Below are 16,293 nucleotides of genomic sequence, written 5' to 3'. Positions count from 1 at the left end.
TATACACAGACCAATCACAAGCACTGAAATTGAAACTGTGATTAAAAATCTTCCAACAAACAAAAGCCCAGGACCAGATGGCTTCACAAGCAAATTCTATCAAACATTTAGAGAAGAGCTAACACCTATCCTTCTGAAACTCTTCCAAAATATAGCAGAGGGAGGAATACTCCCAAACTCATTCTACAAGGCCACCATCACCCTGATACCAAAACCAGACAAAGATGTCACAAAGAAAGAAAACTGCAGGCCAATATCTGTGTTGAATATAGGTGCAAAAATCCTCAACAAAATACTAGCAAACAGAATCCAACAGCACGTTGAAAAGATCATACAACATGATCAAGTGTGTTTTATCCCAGGAATGCAGGATTCTTCAATATACACAAATCAATCAATGTGATACACCATATTAACAAATGAAGGATAAAAACCATATGATCATCTCAATAGATGCAGAAAAAGCTTTTGACCAAATTCAACACCCATTTATGATAAAAACCCTCCAGAACGTATGCATAGAGGGAACTTACCTCAACATAATAAAGGTCATATGAGAAACCCACAGGCAACATGTTCTCAACTGTGAAAAATTGAAAACATTTCCACTAAGTTCAGGAACAAGACAAGGTTGCCCACTCTCACCACTGTTATTCAACATAGTTTTGGAAGTTTTAGCCAGAGCAGTCAGAGAAGAAAAAGAAATAAAAGGAATAAATATTGGAAAAGAAGAAGTAAAACTGTCCCTATTTTCAGGTAACATGATATTATGCATAGAGAATCCTAAAGATGCTACCAAAAAACTACTAGAGCTAATCAATGAATTTGGTTAAGTTGCAGGATACAAAATTAATGCACAGAAATTTCTTGCATTCCTATACACTAATGATGAAATATCTGAAAGAGAAATTAAGGAAACACTTCCGTTTATCATTGCAACCAAAAGAATAAAATACCTAGGAATAAACCCACCTAAGGAGACAAAAGACCTGTATGCAGAAAATCATAAGACACTGATGAAAGAAATGAAAGATGATACAAACAGATGGAGAGATATACCATGTTCTTAGATTGGAAGAATCAACATTGTGAAAATGACTATACTACCCAAAGCAATCTACAGATTCAATACAATCCCTATCAGACTACCAATGGCATTTTTCACAGAGCTAGAACAAAAAATTTCTCAATTTGTATGGAAACACAAAAGATCCCGAATAGCCAAAGCAATCTTGAGAAAGAAAAGCGGAGCTGGAGGAATCAGGCTCCCAGACATCAGACTACACTACAAAGCTACAGTAATCAAGACAGTATGGTACTGGAGCAAAAAGAGAAATATACACCAATGGAACAGGATAGAAATTCCAGAGATAAACCCACACACATATGGTCACCTTATCTTTGATAAAGGAGGCAAGAGTATACAATGGAGAAAAGACAGCCTCTTCAATAAGTGGTACTGTGAAAACTGGACAGTTCCATGTAAAAGAATGAAATTAGAACACTCCCTAACACCATATACAAAAATAAACTAAAAATGGATTAAAGACCTAAATGTAAGGGCAGACACTCTAAAACTCTTAGAGGAAAACATAGGCAGAACACTCTATGACATAAATCACAGCAAAATCCTTTTTGACCCACTTCCTAGAAAAATGGAATTAAAAACAAAAATAAACTGATGGGACCTAATGAAACATAAAAGCTTTTGTACAGCCAAGGAAACCATAAACAAGACAAAAAGACAACCCTTAGAATGGGAGAAAATGTTTGCAAACGAAGCAACTGACAAAGGATTAATCTCCAAAATTTACAAGCAGCTCATACAGCTCAATATCAAAAAAGCAAACAATCCAATTCAAAAATGCACAGAAGACCTAACAGATATTTCTCCAAAGAAGATATACATATTGCCAACAAACACATGAAAGGATGCTCAACATCACTAATCATTAGAGAAATGCAAATCATAACTACAATGAGGGATCACCTCACAACAGTCACAATGGCCTTCATCAGAAAATCTACAAACAATAAATGCTGGAGAGGGTGTGGAGAAAAGGGAACCCTCTTGCACTGTTGGTGGGAATGTAAATTGATACAGCCACTATGGAGAACAGTATGGAGGTTCCTTAAAAAACAAAAAATAGAACTACCATATGATCCAGCAATCCCACTACTGGGTATATACCCTGAGAAATCCATAATTCAGAAAGAATCATGTACTACAATGTTCATTGCAGCAGTATTTACAATAGCCAGGAAATGGAAGCAACCTAAGTGTCCATTGACAGATGAATGGATAAAGAAGATGTGGCACAGATATACATTGCAATATTACTTAGCCATAAAAAGGAAACGAAATTGAGTTATTTGTAGTGAGGTGGATGGACCTAGAGAGTGTCATACAGAATGAAGTTAGAAAGAGAAAAAACAAATATCGTATGCTAACACTTATATATGGATTCTAAAAAAAAAAAAGGTTCTAAAGAACCTAGGGGCAGGACAGGCATAAAGACTCAGATGTAGAGGATGGACTTGAGGGCATGGGGCGGGGGAAGGGTAAGTTGGGACGAAGTGAGAGAGTGACATGGACAATATATACACTACCAAATGTAAAATAGATAGATAGTGGGAAGCAGCCGCATAGCACAGGGAGATCAGCTTGGTGCTTTGTGTCTACCTACAGGGGTGGGATTGGAAGGGTGGGAGGGAGATGCATGAGGGAGGAGATATGGGGATATATGTATACATATAGCTGATTCACTTTTTTATACAGCAGAAACTAACATAACATTGTAAACAATTATACTCCAATAAAGATGTTTAAATAAATAAATAAATAAGCCAAACTCATAGAAACGGAGAGTATATACAGGTTGCCAGAGACTGGGAGAAGGCGGAAAAGGAGAAAGTATTAATCAAAGAGTACAACGTTTCAGTTCTACAAGATGAATAAGCCCTAGAGATCTACTGTAGCACGTAGAGCCTATAGTTAATAATAATTCACTATATACTTAAAATTTGCTGAGAATAGATGTTAAGTTTTATTATTACAAAGTTAATACTAATAAAAAGGGTGGGAGGAAACATTTGGAAGTGATAGATACGTTATGGCATAAATTGGTGATGGCTTCACAGATATATACTTATCTCCAAACTTGTCAAGTTTATACATTAATTATATAGTTTTTGATATGTCAGTCATACCTCAGTAAAGTTTTTTTTTAAGAGCATTTTTTCCTAAAATAACCCTACCTTTTTCTCTATGTTTTCACATATGCATCCAAAAATCTCAAATATCAATGATTGAATTATGATACTCTATTTACCCTAATAAATTAAATGTTTGGAGGAGACCTCAAATATGATGCAATATATTGGTGGATATGCAGTATAGAAGAAGAGCTTGCAAATATAAACATTTAAGATAAATGTCATACAGTCTATGAGCACAGGCATAAGAGCTAGAACTGAATTTGAAACTTGGCTCCATTGCTTGCCAGCTGGTGACATTGGGCAAGTTTCCGTATCAGAAAATGGAGATGGTAACTATCCTAGAGGTACGTTTTTAACATTAAATGATAAATGCACATACTGTCTCGGCAGAAGATCTGTCACTTAATAAGCACTCAGCAAATGGTCCTTATGTCACTAGCTTATTTTGAAGGGTAGCATAGGAAGAGAAAGAGAAATGCTCATCTGAGCGCTGATAACCTAAATACTCCGTGAGCTTAATAAAATTCAGGGTTTAGTCTGGGGCAACTTAATTAAATATAGTCATTCTCTCACTTCGTTTCCCTATAACTCAATTTTGGAAGGAATCTAAATTTTAAAGGAGATGGACTCTATTTTCTTGCAAGTGCTTGCTTTAGCTTCATGATGTGAAACAGCAAAGCAGATGTGATACTAGGAAATATGAGATGGCAGAGAGCAAATTTGGTGGGCCAAGTAGAATTTCTGTGGGTGTAATGATTTTTAGGAACTGACAGCAAGCTGTCTAATACCATATTTCCATATTCATCCTCCAGTAGTATGAACCACAAAATTCCTAGCTCAAAACCTTCCTGGTTGACTGGGTGATAACTTTGGGAAGTTTTATAGCTGAACTTTAAAATAAATCCACATGATTTGGGGCTTTAAATTCAATTTTTGGAATATTAATCTAAGAGAACAACAGACATTTATTCTGTCCAAATGTGCCATTGGCTCTGTTAAAACCATGCTGCATAATTCTGTGAATGATTGAGAACCTTATATTGCCTTCTTGTCACCATAAGTTCCATGAAAGGCAGTAACTCCTTAATGGATATTTGTTCACCTGTCTCATCTATTCCAATAAAAAGCTGAAATAAATATACACTTGAATTGCTTTGAGGATTTATTCACAGAGAAATGATCTGTCAGGAAGTTAGTTATATCCATGAGACATTCATTTCTTCTCCGTGTGTAGTCGGCCACCAGATGGTAGCTCTCCACTGCTCTCATGGACTGCGAATTGGCAGTAATTGAAACATCAACACTCACTTCAAGGCTCCAATAGAGGAACCACATCCCCAGTTCTCCAAGTCCTCTGAACCATGAATTTGGAGTGTTCTGCATTTAATGTCATTGTTTTTATTTTGCAAAAGTCAATAACATCTTCACAGAAAATGTTATACATGTGGTGGAAAAAATCCTTGAAGTTTTATCACTTACATTTTACATAATTTTATCCTGATTCTAAATGGCTCCAAATAGCATTTTTTTCAAGACAGTATAAAACATTGCATGTGATGAGTTTCACTCTAAGAAGGATATTACTTTGAATTGCTTTGATTTCATTGAAGACATACGTAGATTTTTTTAATGATGGGAAATAAAAATAAATTACTATTTGATTATCTCCTGTATCATTTTCATGATTCTGAGCTAGACAGACAAAAGGACACAAACTGATTATAGCTACTCAAATAAACAGTGCCCCATCTCCTTATTTTTCCAGCAAATACTTTATATTGGTCATGTTCCTAACTGTTGACAAAATACTATAATAAAATCTTGATTCAGTTTATCAAATGTTTATTGAAAACTCACATGTACTATCCATCGTGCTTGGCGTGGCAGAAGAACAAAGATGGCTATGAAATATCTGACAATTTGAGGCTTCCTTTCCAGTGGGAGAAACCGAGCATAGAAGAAGACACAAAAAGAATGATTTCAGGGAAATTGTGGTGTTATAACAGAGGCACAAAGAGTAACTTTTCCTGGAAAGAATTTTTTAAAAATCATTGGAATGTAATAAAAAATAAATTGGATTATAATAGATGAAGATGGGGCAAGGACATTCCAGACAGAGAGAACAAGATAATAAAAGAATAAAATATAAAAATAGCGGCATAAATTCCAGAAAAGAGACTGAGTACACGAACAAAAGGAGAAATGGACTCTACTCTGGAGGTTGATTGGTGACTTTACAGGGATATAGTTTTCACTGATATGGAATTTTCTTGATATTACTAGAAAATAAGACAAAATAATTATTTTTATTCTGAGATTAATATCAAAGCAAGTTCATTTTTAAACAAGTATTCAGTATTCTTTAAGCACCATACTGGAATACTTTGCATAAATACCTGTATTGTTCACGTTGCTTCATTGTGCCTTTCTTGGTTCTCATTGCCAATATCAGGACCGAATCTATATAAATCTCTAAAATCCTTAATCATTAACACCATTTCCCTCACATTAAACTCCAACTCAGTTATGAAAATATTAATGAATCTTAATATGGCTCCATGAAAAGTCTCAACTGTGATGGTCCTGAGTGTGTGACCAGTGTGTGTGCCAAGCTGATTGAACCATTTTTTTAACAATAGCTTTTTAGTTCAGTGTAGGGAAGGAAAGAGCCTGCTTTTACACAATGCCAAACCTTGAAGAGTTCCAATTTCAGCCTAATCACACAGTCCTTAAATTTTCACTCTGCTTGAATAATGAAAAAGGGTGATATGAAACTAGCATGCCCCAGGACAGGTAGGGTAGGATGCAATTACATATGCTTCAACAGCTGTAGCAATGTGCTGTAAGGAAGGCTTTTAAGGTGGCAGAAGTTAACTGCATGGGTTTTAGGGAAGAAGAAAATGTATGTGAAGAAGCAAAGGGAAAGGACACAAACTCCGAAAGGGTGTCAGATTTAGAAATTTGAGAGAAAAAGGATTATTCCAAATTAGAAATGGACATAAAAAGGTAAATGGTGAGCCACTTTTTTCAATAGAAGAAATAAAAAGGAGAATCTTGGCTGAGTGGAAAGCACTGTATTCCTTGCTCGCCTCCCAAGCATAAAGCTCTTTATGATGTACCTGTATATAAAATAGGATGTCCTCCTGTAAGCCAGGCTGTGATATTTCCCCAGTGACACTGGTCCACAAGGCAGCTCAGTAAGAAAGAGCACATTTTACTGCAATATCTGTAATGACAGTGGCGTCTATCTTGGACTAGATATTTAGGGCCATAGAAACCACAATGCATTCAGTCTTGCCTCCAGCTGAAAAACACAAAGCTTTTGAAAGGGACCCTCTGGGTGGCATTTCTCTAATGAAGGCTGAATCACTTTTTGCAAGCTGTGTGAGTTTGTCACAAAGAAGAGAAAGAGACTGTGTATGATAGTAGGTGTCACATTGAAAATAAAAGTTTCAAAAGGAAAAGGAGTAAGTTGTGATATCAATCTTGGTCTAATCCATCTTCCCCAGAGGGCTACCTTTTTACAGAGCTAGCTGGACATGAGCTATGCTGTTCACTCCTTGTGGGTGTACAATAAACACAATATCTTACAAACATATTCTTCACTTCGCAAATGTTTTCAGAAAGAGTATGTGATAAATCACCAAAAAAGAAATCTTCTTGGATTTTGTATAATTACTGACTCTTCTAGAAATGTGGAGAGGTGTACAAGTATTTTTAATAAGCCTGATACTGTGAATTATAACATTTGCTAAAGGATATTATCACTAGATCTTTAATTGATACTAATAAATTAATTGTACGGCCCTAAAATAATAAAGACGGAGGCTTGCTCAGAGAATGAAAGTTTACTGTTGAATTTTAATGCATAATTCAAATATATCAGTTTAATTGCTCATTCTTCCCCATTCTTTGGACACTTCATTTTGATTAGCTAAATGTGTTTTGAAGACATTTTTTCAGTTTGCTGAAAAAGTCAAAATCTTTCCTAAGCTAGAATGTAAACACAAACACTAAATCATTTGTGAAATATCTGTCAGCAATTTACAATCTCATAACCTCATTTCAAATTAAAATCTCTTAATGCTCTGTCATTCTCCCCAGGGGAGATCAGCTTGAAATTCTCAAGGCAAATACAAATTTTTCATCCAGATTCAACTTAATCCTGATTTCTCATTAGAAGGCTTATTTAGAGTAACATGATGTAATCTGCTTTCTCATTATGGACAGCTGTGTTTATCAGCCTCCAGCTATATTAAAGGTACAGATATATTCATTCATGATTTTTAAAAAATAAAGCAATTTGAGTCACTTTTGTAGTTCTTTTGTATACCCTTTCATGAAAAATTTCACCTTAATTCTATATGTGGTCAACTTCATTTTTATCTCAACAGTAGGTTATTTTTAAAAAACAGAGTATTTGGGAAAGAAAGAATAACCCAGATTTTACTTCTCCTTAAAGTGTTTTTTTCTCCCGTTGTGGAGCACAGGCTCCGGATGCGCAGGCTCAGCGGCCATGGCTCACGGGCCCAGCCGCTCCACGGCATGTGGGATCTTCCTGGACCGGGGCACGAACCCGTGTCCCCTGCATCAGCAGGCAGACTCTCAACCACTGCGCCACCAGGGAAGCCCCTTAAAGTGTTTTTGATGAGTGAATCTATACACTTTCAAATTAAATTATAAAATTAAAGTACAAAGTTAAAAGATCCATACCACATTAATGCATAAGATACAGAAATATTTGGGAGATTCATGGAGTGGGGTAGTTGAAAGGAATTAAGGCTCATCTTTAAATTATCCTCCAGTCTCTAAGCAAGAAGATACATAAATCATACCAGAGGAAACTTTTGAAGTTTTAAGATCTCCAAAGAAATTCACTCACTGGCCTATCTCCAAAAGACTCTTCCTTATATATACATGAAATCTAGCATAGTGTAAAAACTATTTTTTCCTTATCCTTTTCTTGGTATTGATGAAGAGTAATGAATTATAATTTCAAAATAATAATCTTTCTCACACTAGACATCTTGCAAAGTGGACCAGGGACCAGTTACACCATAATATTCACCAGTGTTGGTTGCCAGCTCTATTCCAGAATGTGCATGAGCAGGGAACCAGTCCAAAAACAGATTCACATCTCTGGGGCCTGCAGGGAAATGGAATAGTCCCCCGAATCTCTCTGCTGCTTTGACAAGAAGTAGGAGTTTATAGGGCATAGCTTTCCATCTCAGAGGGTCAAGAGTAAGCTAGATGCTGCCTTTTGATGTTGACCTCATTTTAAACCCCTAAATCATCTCTATGGTTCTAGAATAAATTCTCTACTCTTCATTGATTGATATTTAACTGTACATAGCACCAGTTCCAGGTATAGAGATACAGAAAGATGATCCTGATTTCCTTCTTATTTGATATTAATCAAGTTAATTTAAAAAAATTGTACCACAATTACTTTCTTATAATAGACAAAGTCTGTTTGATGAATTTCTTACAAGCAAAGTATTTCTCTGCTAAGCAGCTATTTCTTGAACACCTGTCATATGAACAGGATTGTTGGAGACATTTGGGGGACACCAAGGAAAGAGGAAAAAATAACGCAGTTGCTGGCCTCTAAGAATATACAGTCTCTGAAACAATACATAATCAAGTATAAGAGATTGTCGTTGGGCTTCGCTGGTGGTGCAGTGGTTAAGAATCCGCCTGCCAATGCAGGGGACACGGGTTCGAGCCCTGGTCCGGGAAGACCCCACATGCTGCCAAGCAACAAAGCCCATGCGCCACGATTACTGAGCCTGCACTCTAGAGCCCACGAGCCACAAGTACTGAAACCCATGCACCTAGAGCCCGGGCTGCACAACTAAGAGTAGCCCCCACTTGACGCAACTAGGGAAAGCTATGCGCAGCGACAAAGACCCAATGCAGCCAAGAATAAATAATAAATAAATTTATTTTTTTAAATATGTTGAAGAAATAGTCATAATTGTATATTGTTTGTATATATTTATGTACATATATACACATATATGAATTAATAGTCAAGTATAATTACATATATTATATATGCATATTGTATATTGTGTATACGTACATGTGTGTATATGTATGTATATGTATATGTGTGGGAGAGAGATAAAGAGAAAGAGGGATATGGCATTCAGAAGTGATCTAATATTTGGGCTAGGAATTTCTAGTTGGATAAGAACCATTGATGGAACAGAGAAAACTTTCAACAAAAGAATAACAAGTGAAAATTAAACACAAAAGATAGAAAATGAGTTGAGACATTTAAACTACCACTTTAAATCCTCTTGTTATTCCCATTTCCTAGACTATTTTGTTGATGGTGAGTGGTTTCAGGTTTTAGATGGGCTCTTCTGCCACAGATAGATATTGGTGTTTGATCAAAGGAGAGGGCAGGAGAACTGAAAGGAACATGCTGCTTTACTGACACGTTAACTAACACAAAAGCTGTAAGCTCAACTCTTTTCTTTCATCTTTTTACATCCATTATAAGACAAAGTTAAAAAATTTAAGAATTTTGAAAACAATCCAAAAAAATTAATGTCCATTTTTATTGGTTAATGATCATAAACCAGTCCTTTATGCAACTGAAAATGTTTTTTCTTGATGTAAGAGATGCAACTAATTTATTCAACTGAAAGTCCCAAATATTAGCTAAATGTTTACAAGATATTTCAAAAACACAATGCAAATATTGTGAATTCAATTCTAAGTTCAGAAAATCTCAGGCAAGCTTACTGGTCAAAGAATTAGGAACCTTCCTTTGCTGAACTAGCTCACGAAGGTGCATGCACCAACAAGCCACAAGGTGACATTTTCCTAGGATTAATATTTGTGGTTAAAAATGTCTCATACATCATCCTACAAGAAAAACGGAAAACATGCATTAACCTGGCACCAGCATGCACCACCTAATAATGCTGGTGCTCACTCCTGGTCTCCTGTAATCTGAATCCTTGTTGAACAGCTGTCTAGAACAGGCTATGGCTTTCTTACCTTCCCTTTAGCTGAACTTTCTATCTTAACAACTTTCTTACCTAGACCCACAGTATTTTATGGCCTTTCCCTGGCCAGTCAGACTGATCCTTACTCTTGTTGGTCAGTCTTATCCTATTGTTTCCTAAACCCCAGTGTGACAAAAAGGCATCCTGCCTTTACCCAAAGTTACCACAAGTCCTCCATTCTTTAAAACCCTATCAGTTATGAACAGACAATGCAGTTAGACAATGTAAATAGTATTTAATGATCACCAAAGACTAAACTATTTTTGTTGGAAAAACTCACACATTTATATATCAAAATAATGCTTTCCTTGGATCTTGAGCAAAATCAAAGCATTGGCGAATAATAAGTGGAAAATAGGGGAGGGGAAAGAAGAGAGAGGATATCTGTGTCTGTCTGTATTTGCTGAGATGTGCCTATGATGCTCAGAGTTTTATGAATGATTAGGGCTATAGTTAGGGCGAGCATTTATCTTGGTTTGCCAGAGACAGTGGTAAATTTTGCCTTTTCCTGGTATAATTACTAAGAGCATCTTTATTACACTTAAAGGTGTTCCCATTTGAATAATAAATCTCATGATCATTCTACCTAGAGTCAGAGAAGTTGTCATTGCGAGGATGCGTTATAAAAAAAAGTTTTGACTGAGAGAAGAGTGTCATGACTTGTGGAAAGCAATGAGTCAACAGTAGGCAGTGAAATGATAGGAGACCAGGACTGGAGGTTGAGGCTGCTGATTCTTATGTGGGTGAGAGTGAATATATTTGCTTTTGTGGAGTGCAGTGTTTGACTTTAAATGTTACAGAAAATGAGATCAAGTAAGCAGAGAGAATCCTAGTGATTAAGAATTTTGAAGCCCATAATTTAGAATTTTAATTAGACTTTAGCTAGTAGTCATTTTCCTTCTCAGAAGAGGAGCTTGGCTGTCCAATTTATACAGATGGATTCTTGATTCTTTTTGCTTTAGAAAGTCTCAGTTGAAGGCACAAGATACTGACATCAGCGTAAGTGGCTGTTATCCTGGTCTAGACACAGTATGGGTAAAATACAGACCATGATTGTGCCTGTGCAGGTTAAGAGGGGTCAAAAAGAAATAAAAACCTCAGCTATAGATACTGTGAGGGTGATATAAAAGCAGCATCCCTTCTCAAATGATACATATGCATTTCATTTACTTTGAGAGTATAAAGAGAAAGGCATTTGAAATATTAATTAATAATGTGCATCAAGATTTTTAATTTCAATGAACCCCATTTCTTTATTGACTTTTCTCCTATTTGTGTCTCAGGAAAAGAAATAAAAGTAAAATGTTAACCAGATAATATAAATACATCTTAGGTTATTTATTTACTATACACACGTCTTACATATTTTAATGTTCATGTGTTTATTTTGTGCCAGTCTGTGGACTAGGTGATGGAGGAATGACAAGGGGCGAAACAGAAAAAGATTTCTTTGCCTTCAGTGGGACTCCGTTGCTAATAACATGGAGAATTGGGACCATGCTTTTGGGGGAAGTAACATAGAAATATATAACAAGGGCATATATGTCCATATCTTTTAGGTTATTAATGTTCCTCAACAATTAATTCTAATGAAATAAGGACAATTATAGATGATAAAGCCCAGTACACAAGATCTTTCTTGCAATGGTGTCTGCAGTACCAAAAGTTAGGCAACCGATAGACTATTAAGTAAACACACACAAACACACACACATATAATTGCATGTCTGCTATTTCTAGATTACTTTAAAAACTAGAATGTAAAAATACAAAAATAAATGTGATTGTTTTGGAGGACAGTGATTTTATAGATATTTTTCTCTATTTTAAAAACTTTCTGTAATGTCATTTTCTCAAGTCCATTTTTAAATAAAAATAAAGAATAAATTCACATTAGCCTAACAAATAATTAAGAATGTAAGACACTGAGGCTTGAAGTTACTTTCTTCAAGATGAAAAATTAAACACTTATGAAATGAATATTTCTTTGCTTCATTCTATACATAATAATGAGATGAAGCCTCAGTGTGATTAAAAAAAAAAAAGACCATGGGCTGAGAGTCACAGGCTGGGGTTTTTGTTGCTTTTCTGTCAATAGCCAATAGCTAACTCTGACTAAAATTTCTTGGACCGTAATTACTTATCTATAAACTGATGAATCTGAACTCAATTAGCTATTAGTCTATAAAAAGCTTTAAAAAAAGAATAAAAACATTTTAAGTCTATGAAAGGCTACTATTACAAACAGCTACAACTAATTACACTTCTATTATAAAGTGAACCTCATTTGAAACAAGGTTTACATTTGTAAACCTGCATTTATCTTTTTATGCTTAAAATGTAATTTTATACATCACTGATAAATCCAGATATACACAATTTTTAAATAAATCCATAAAAATAGTAGGCAGTATCATCCTCAACTTAGAAAAAATAGCTATCTTGCCTTCTTTCTTATTGTAAGAGTACTGGAGTGTCAAGGAGCCATTTGAAAAAAAATCTCGTGTACCATATGACATTATAACTCTTTACTAAATGAAACAAAAAGATAGAGAGTCCCCTGGATAGCATGTCCCTAATGAACAGAGAGTTGACATTAAAATGTGACTGGTTGACAGGATAATCTGAAAACCTCGAATGTACTTGGTGCATTTGTATGAATAGCCAAGAGACAGGAGCTAAACAAAATTACTATCTTAATTTATTTTGTCATTGTTATATGCATTTTAATTGACACAGAAATTGTTTAAACGTTCTTTTTTGAAGAATTTTGCATTCATAAAAAGCAGTCATGTTGAAAATGCATAATAGATTAAGTAAAGGCAGGGCCTATTCCATATACATATTTCTATGTATACATAGATTGTCCTCAATACATATATATTTAACAATTAATAACTAATACTGAAAAGTAAGTTCCATGGGAGCAGGAATTTTTGTCTTTTTGTTGACAGATGTATACCAACCCCCTAGAAAAGGGACTGGCACATAGTAGGTGTCAATAAATACTTGTCAAAAGAAAGAGCAGATGATACACAGGAAAAATACCCAATTTCTCACCTAAGCTCATTGAGTTATATTATTGTTAAAATTTCCCTCTCAAAAATGTAGTATTTAGAAAGAAGCTTAGCAGTTTAGTTGTAGGGATAACAAAAAGGTGATGGTGAATGCAAAAGTAGATGAACACAGGCCCATGAACTACCTTCAATCTTCAGCATGAATTATTAGATTACTGGATATGTAAATGCTTTCAATAATTTCTTCATAAAATGGAGCAATAAAGATACTAGCATGTGATATATCTATCTGAGTATGTTTACTGGTTACTTATTTCTTCATATCCAAAACTTAGTGGCTTAAACCACAGTGAACTTTAATAGTTCTTACAGTGTCTGTGTGTCAGCTATGTGAGGATGGCTCATCTGGGAAATTCTGACTCAGGGTCTCTTGTGAGGTTACAGCCAAGATGTCAGCCAGAGCTGGAGTCATCTGTAGGTTTGTCTCAGGTTTGCAGATCTGCTGTAAAGAAGGCTCACTCACAAGACTGACAAGTTGGTGCTGACTGTTAGCAGGAGATCTCAGAGTGCCCCCACCCGGGCTTTTATCATGGCTTCTGGAGCATGGTCAGAACATGGCAGCCTTGTGGCCTGAGAATGAGTCATGAAGAGAGCTAAAGATAGAAGCCATGGTGTCTTTTGCACCCTAGGCTCAGAAGTCACACTCTGTCACTTTCATGATATCCCATCTTTTGAAAAGGGTCACTAATCGCAGCCCACATTCAGCAGAGGGGAAGAGTGAGGCTGCTCCTTCTGAAAGGAAAAATATATTTGTGGACATATTTTAAAACCACCAAAACTATTTAACTGATTTTATATGTAAGCTCCTTATCCATTGCTATATTCATGAAGGGGAAATAAACGAGGTTGGGAGATTTTCAGTTTTACAATAAAATGAGTCATATAATCATCCAAATAGATATTCCTGCACACTAAGAATCTTTCCCCCCAAACTAGTCAAGTTATTATCTCCATTTTTCATTTCATTTTGTCTATGAGCACATATTATATGTATAGGAAAACTTTATTACCAAAGGGTCTAATATTTACTGTGTGGACTATTGTAGGTATCTATAAGAACCTCCTGGGGAACATGTATTAACAATGCAGATCCTTGGGTTCCATCCCAGCCCGACTAAATTAGAATCTTGTGTATAAGATAGTGGGATCTTTGTTTTTTGTTTGTTTGTTTGTTTGTTTTTTGTGGTACGTGTGCCTCTCACTGCTGTGGCCTCTCCCGTTGCGGAGCACAGGTTCCGGACGCGCAGGCTCAGCGCCCATGGCTCACGGGCCCAGCTGCTCCGCGGCATGTGGGATCTTCACGGACCAGGGCACGAACCCATGTCCCCTGCATCGGCAGGCGGACTCTCAACCACTGCGCCACCAGGGAAGCCCGGATCTTTGTTTTTGACAAGCTCCTAAGGGTGATTCTGATTCTGGGTGGTCCATTAACTCTAATTTAATAGGCTCAGGTAGAAAGAACTGGTAAAACAGGGCATCATTTTTAGTGTAACCGTGCTAAAACAAATGTCTGGATATAATTTCCCATGTCAGGGGCTAGTTAATGGAAATAGGATTGCAAATGTGTTTTGTTCCAACTTTATGAACTACAGCATCAAACAGAACTACTAGAGGAAAATCATAATGTTTTCCACAACTCTGCTATAGGTTAGGAACCAAGCAGGAAATATTGATAGGTTTAAATCGTTACAGAAAACCTGAAAATTTTTTGAAGTGAAAAACTGCATCATTTAAAATTAGCCTTCTGAGTTACAAAGCAGGAAAGGCAAAGAAATCAAGCATCACTCGTCACCAGTTACAAAAGATATTATGGGGCTTCCCTGGTGGCGCAGTGGTTGAGAGTCCGCCTGCCAATGCAGGGGACATGGGTTCGTGCCCCGGTCCAGGAAGATCCCACATGCCACGGAGCGGCTGGGCCCGTGAGCCATGGGCGCTGAGCCTGCGCGTCCGGAGCCTGTGCTCCGCAACGGGAGAGGCCACAACAGTGAGAGGCCCGCGTACCAAAAAAAAAAAAAGATATTATGGAAAATGTTGCATCATAACAACAAAAGGGAGGAGAAAGTCCTGACAGTGACTCTTTCTATACAACAGTAATGTTTGCAACTATCTTCTGAAAATAAAGAAACAAGCCATTGTTTAATATTTGTAAAATGTCAGGAAATAATTAAACAGCTCTAACTTCATTAAATTTTGTATTAAAGCAATTTTCAATGCACATTATTTTACATTACTTTTTAAGTAAATTTGGAGCTTTGTGAAAGATGGCCTACAGCTCTATCTTTTTCCATTCATTCACAATACTGGAGGAATGCAGGCAACAATATATAACACGGATATAAAGGTAGGACACATATTTTTAATGGACTCCTCTGAACATATACATACAAAATTTATCCTTGCAAGATACTCATTTTATCAGCTCATAGACTTCTTGCATATACCCTCATGCATTGAGGGGTTACATTCAAAATCAGTTAATAAATTAACACAAAACAATGTTATATGTATGGTATGTAGAAGCTACAAATAGGAGTCCTAAATACAAAAACTAGTGAGTGCCAGAGCCAAAATTTGAATATCTTCTGAGCCACAAATCCCATTATACCATCATCGCACAACCCTCCCTCCCTGAAGAGATAGGTACATGTTACTTTTGACCACAAAAGCCTTATTCATTTGAATTCCCATGTTTTCACCAAACTTTGTGTAAATGTTTTATTTTTCCTTTACAATTAGTCTTTCCTTACATATAATTCTATGTCTTCCTTTCAATGTAAATAACATTTTACATGCGATATGTATATAGTTCCACAAAAGAAAGTATAGGTGGTGGTGGTGATAGTGGGAATCAATTTTAAAACACTAAGGTATTCATATACACACTTTATATGTATGAATTTAGGAATGTAATTGTAATGTCACAATGATACCTTAAAATTTGTACAGATAATTATATTTTATGACATTTACTGAAA

The sequence above is a fragment of the Monodon monoceros genome, unplaced genomic scaffold, assembly GCF_005190385.1.
Source record: "Monodon monoceros isolate NGI ecotype Baffin Bay Population unplaced genomic scaffold, NGI_Narwhal_1 Super_Scaffold_1, whole genome shotgun sequence".
Classification (NCBI taxonomy): Eukaryota; Metazoa; Chordata; class Mammalia; order Artiodactyla; family Monodontidae; genus Monodon; species Monodon monoceros.
This window is presented reverse-complemented; position numbering follows the sequence as displayed.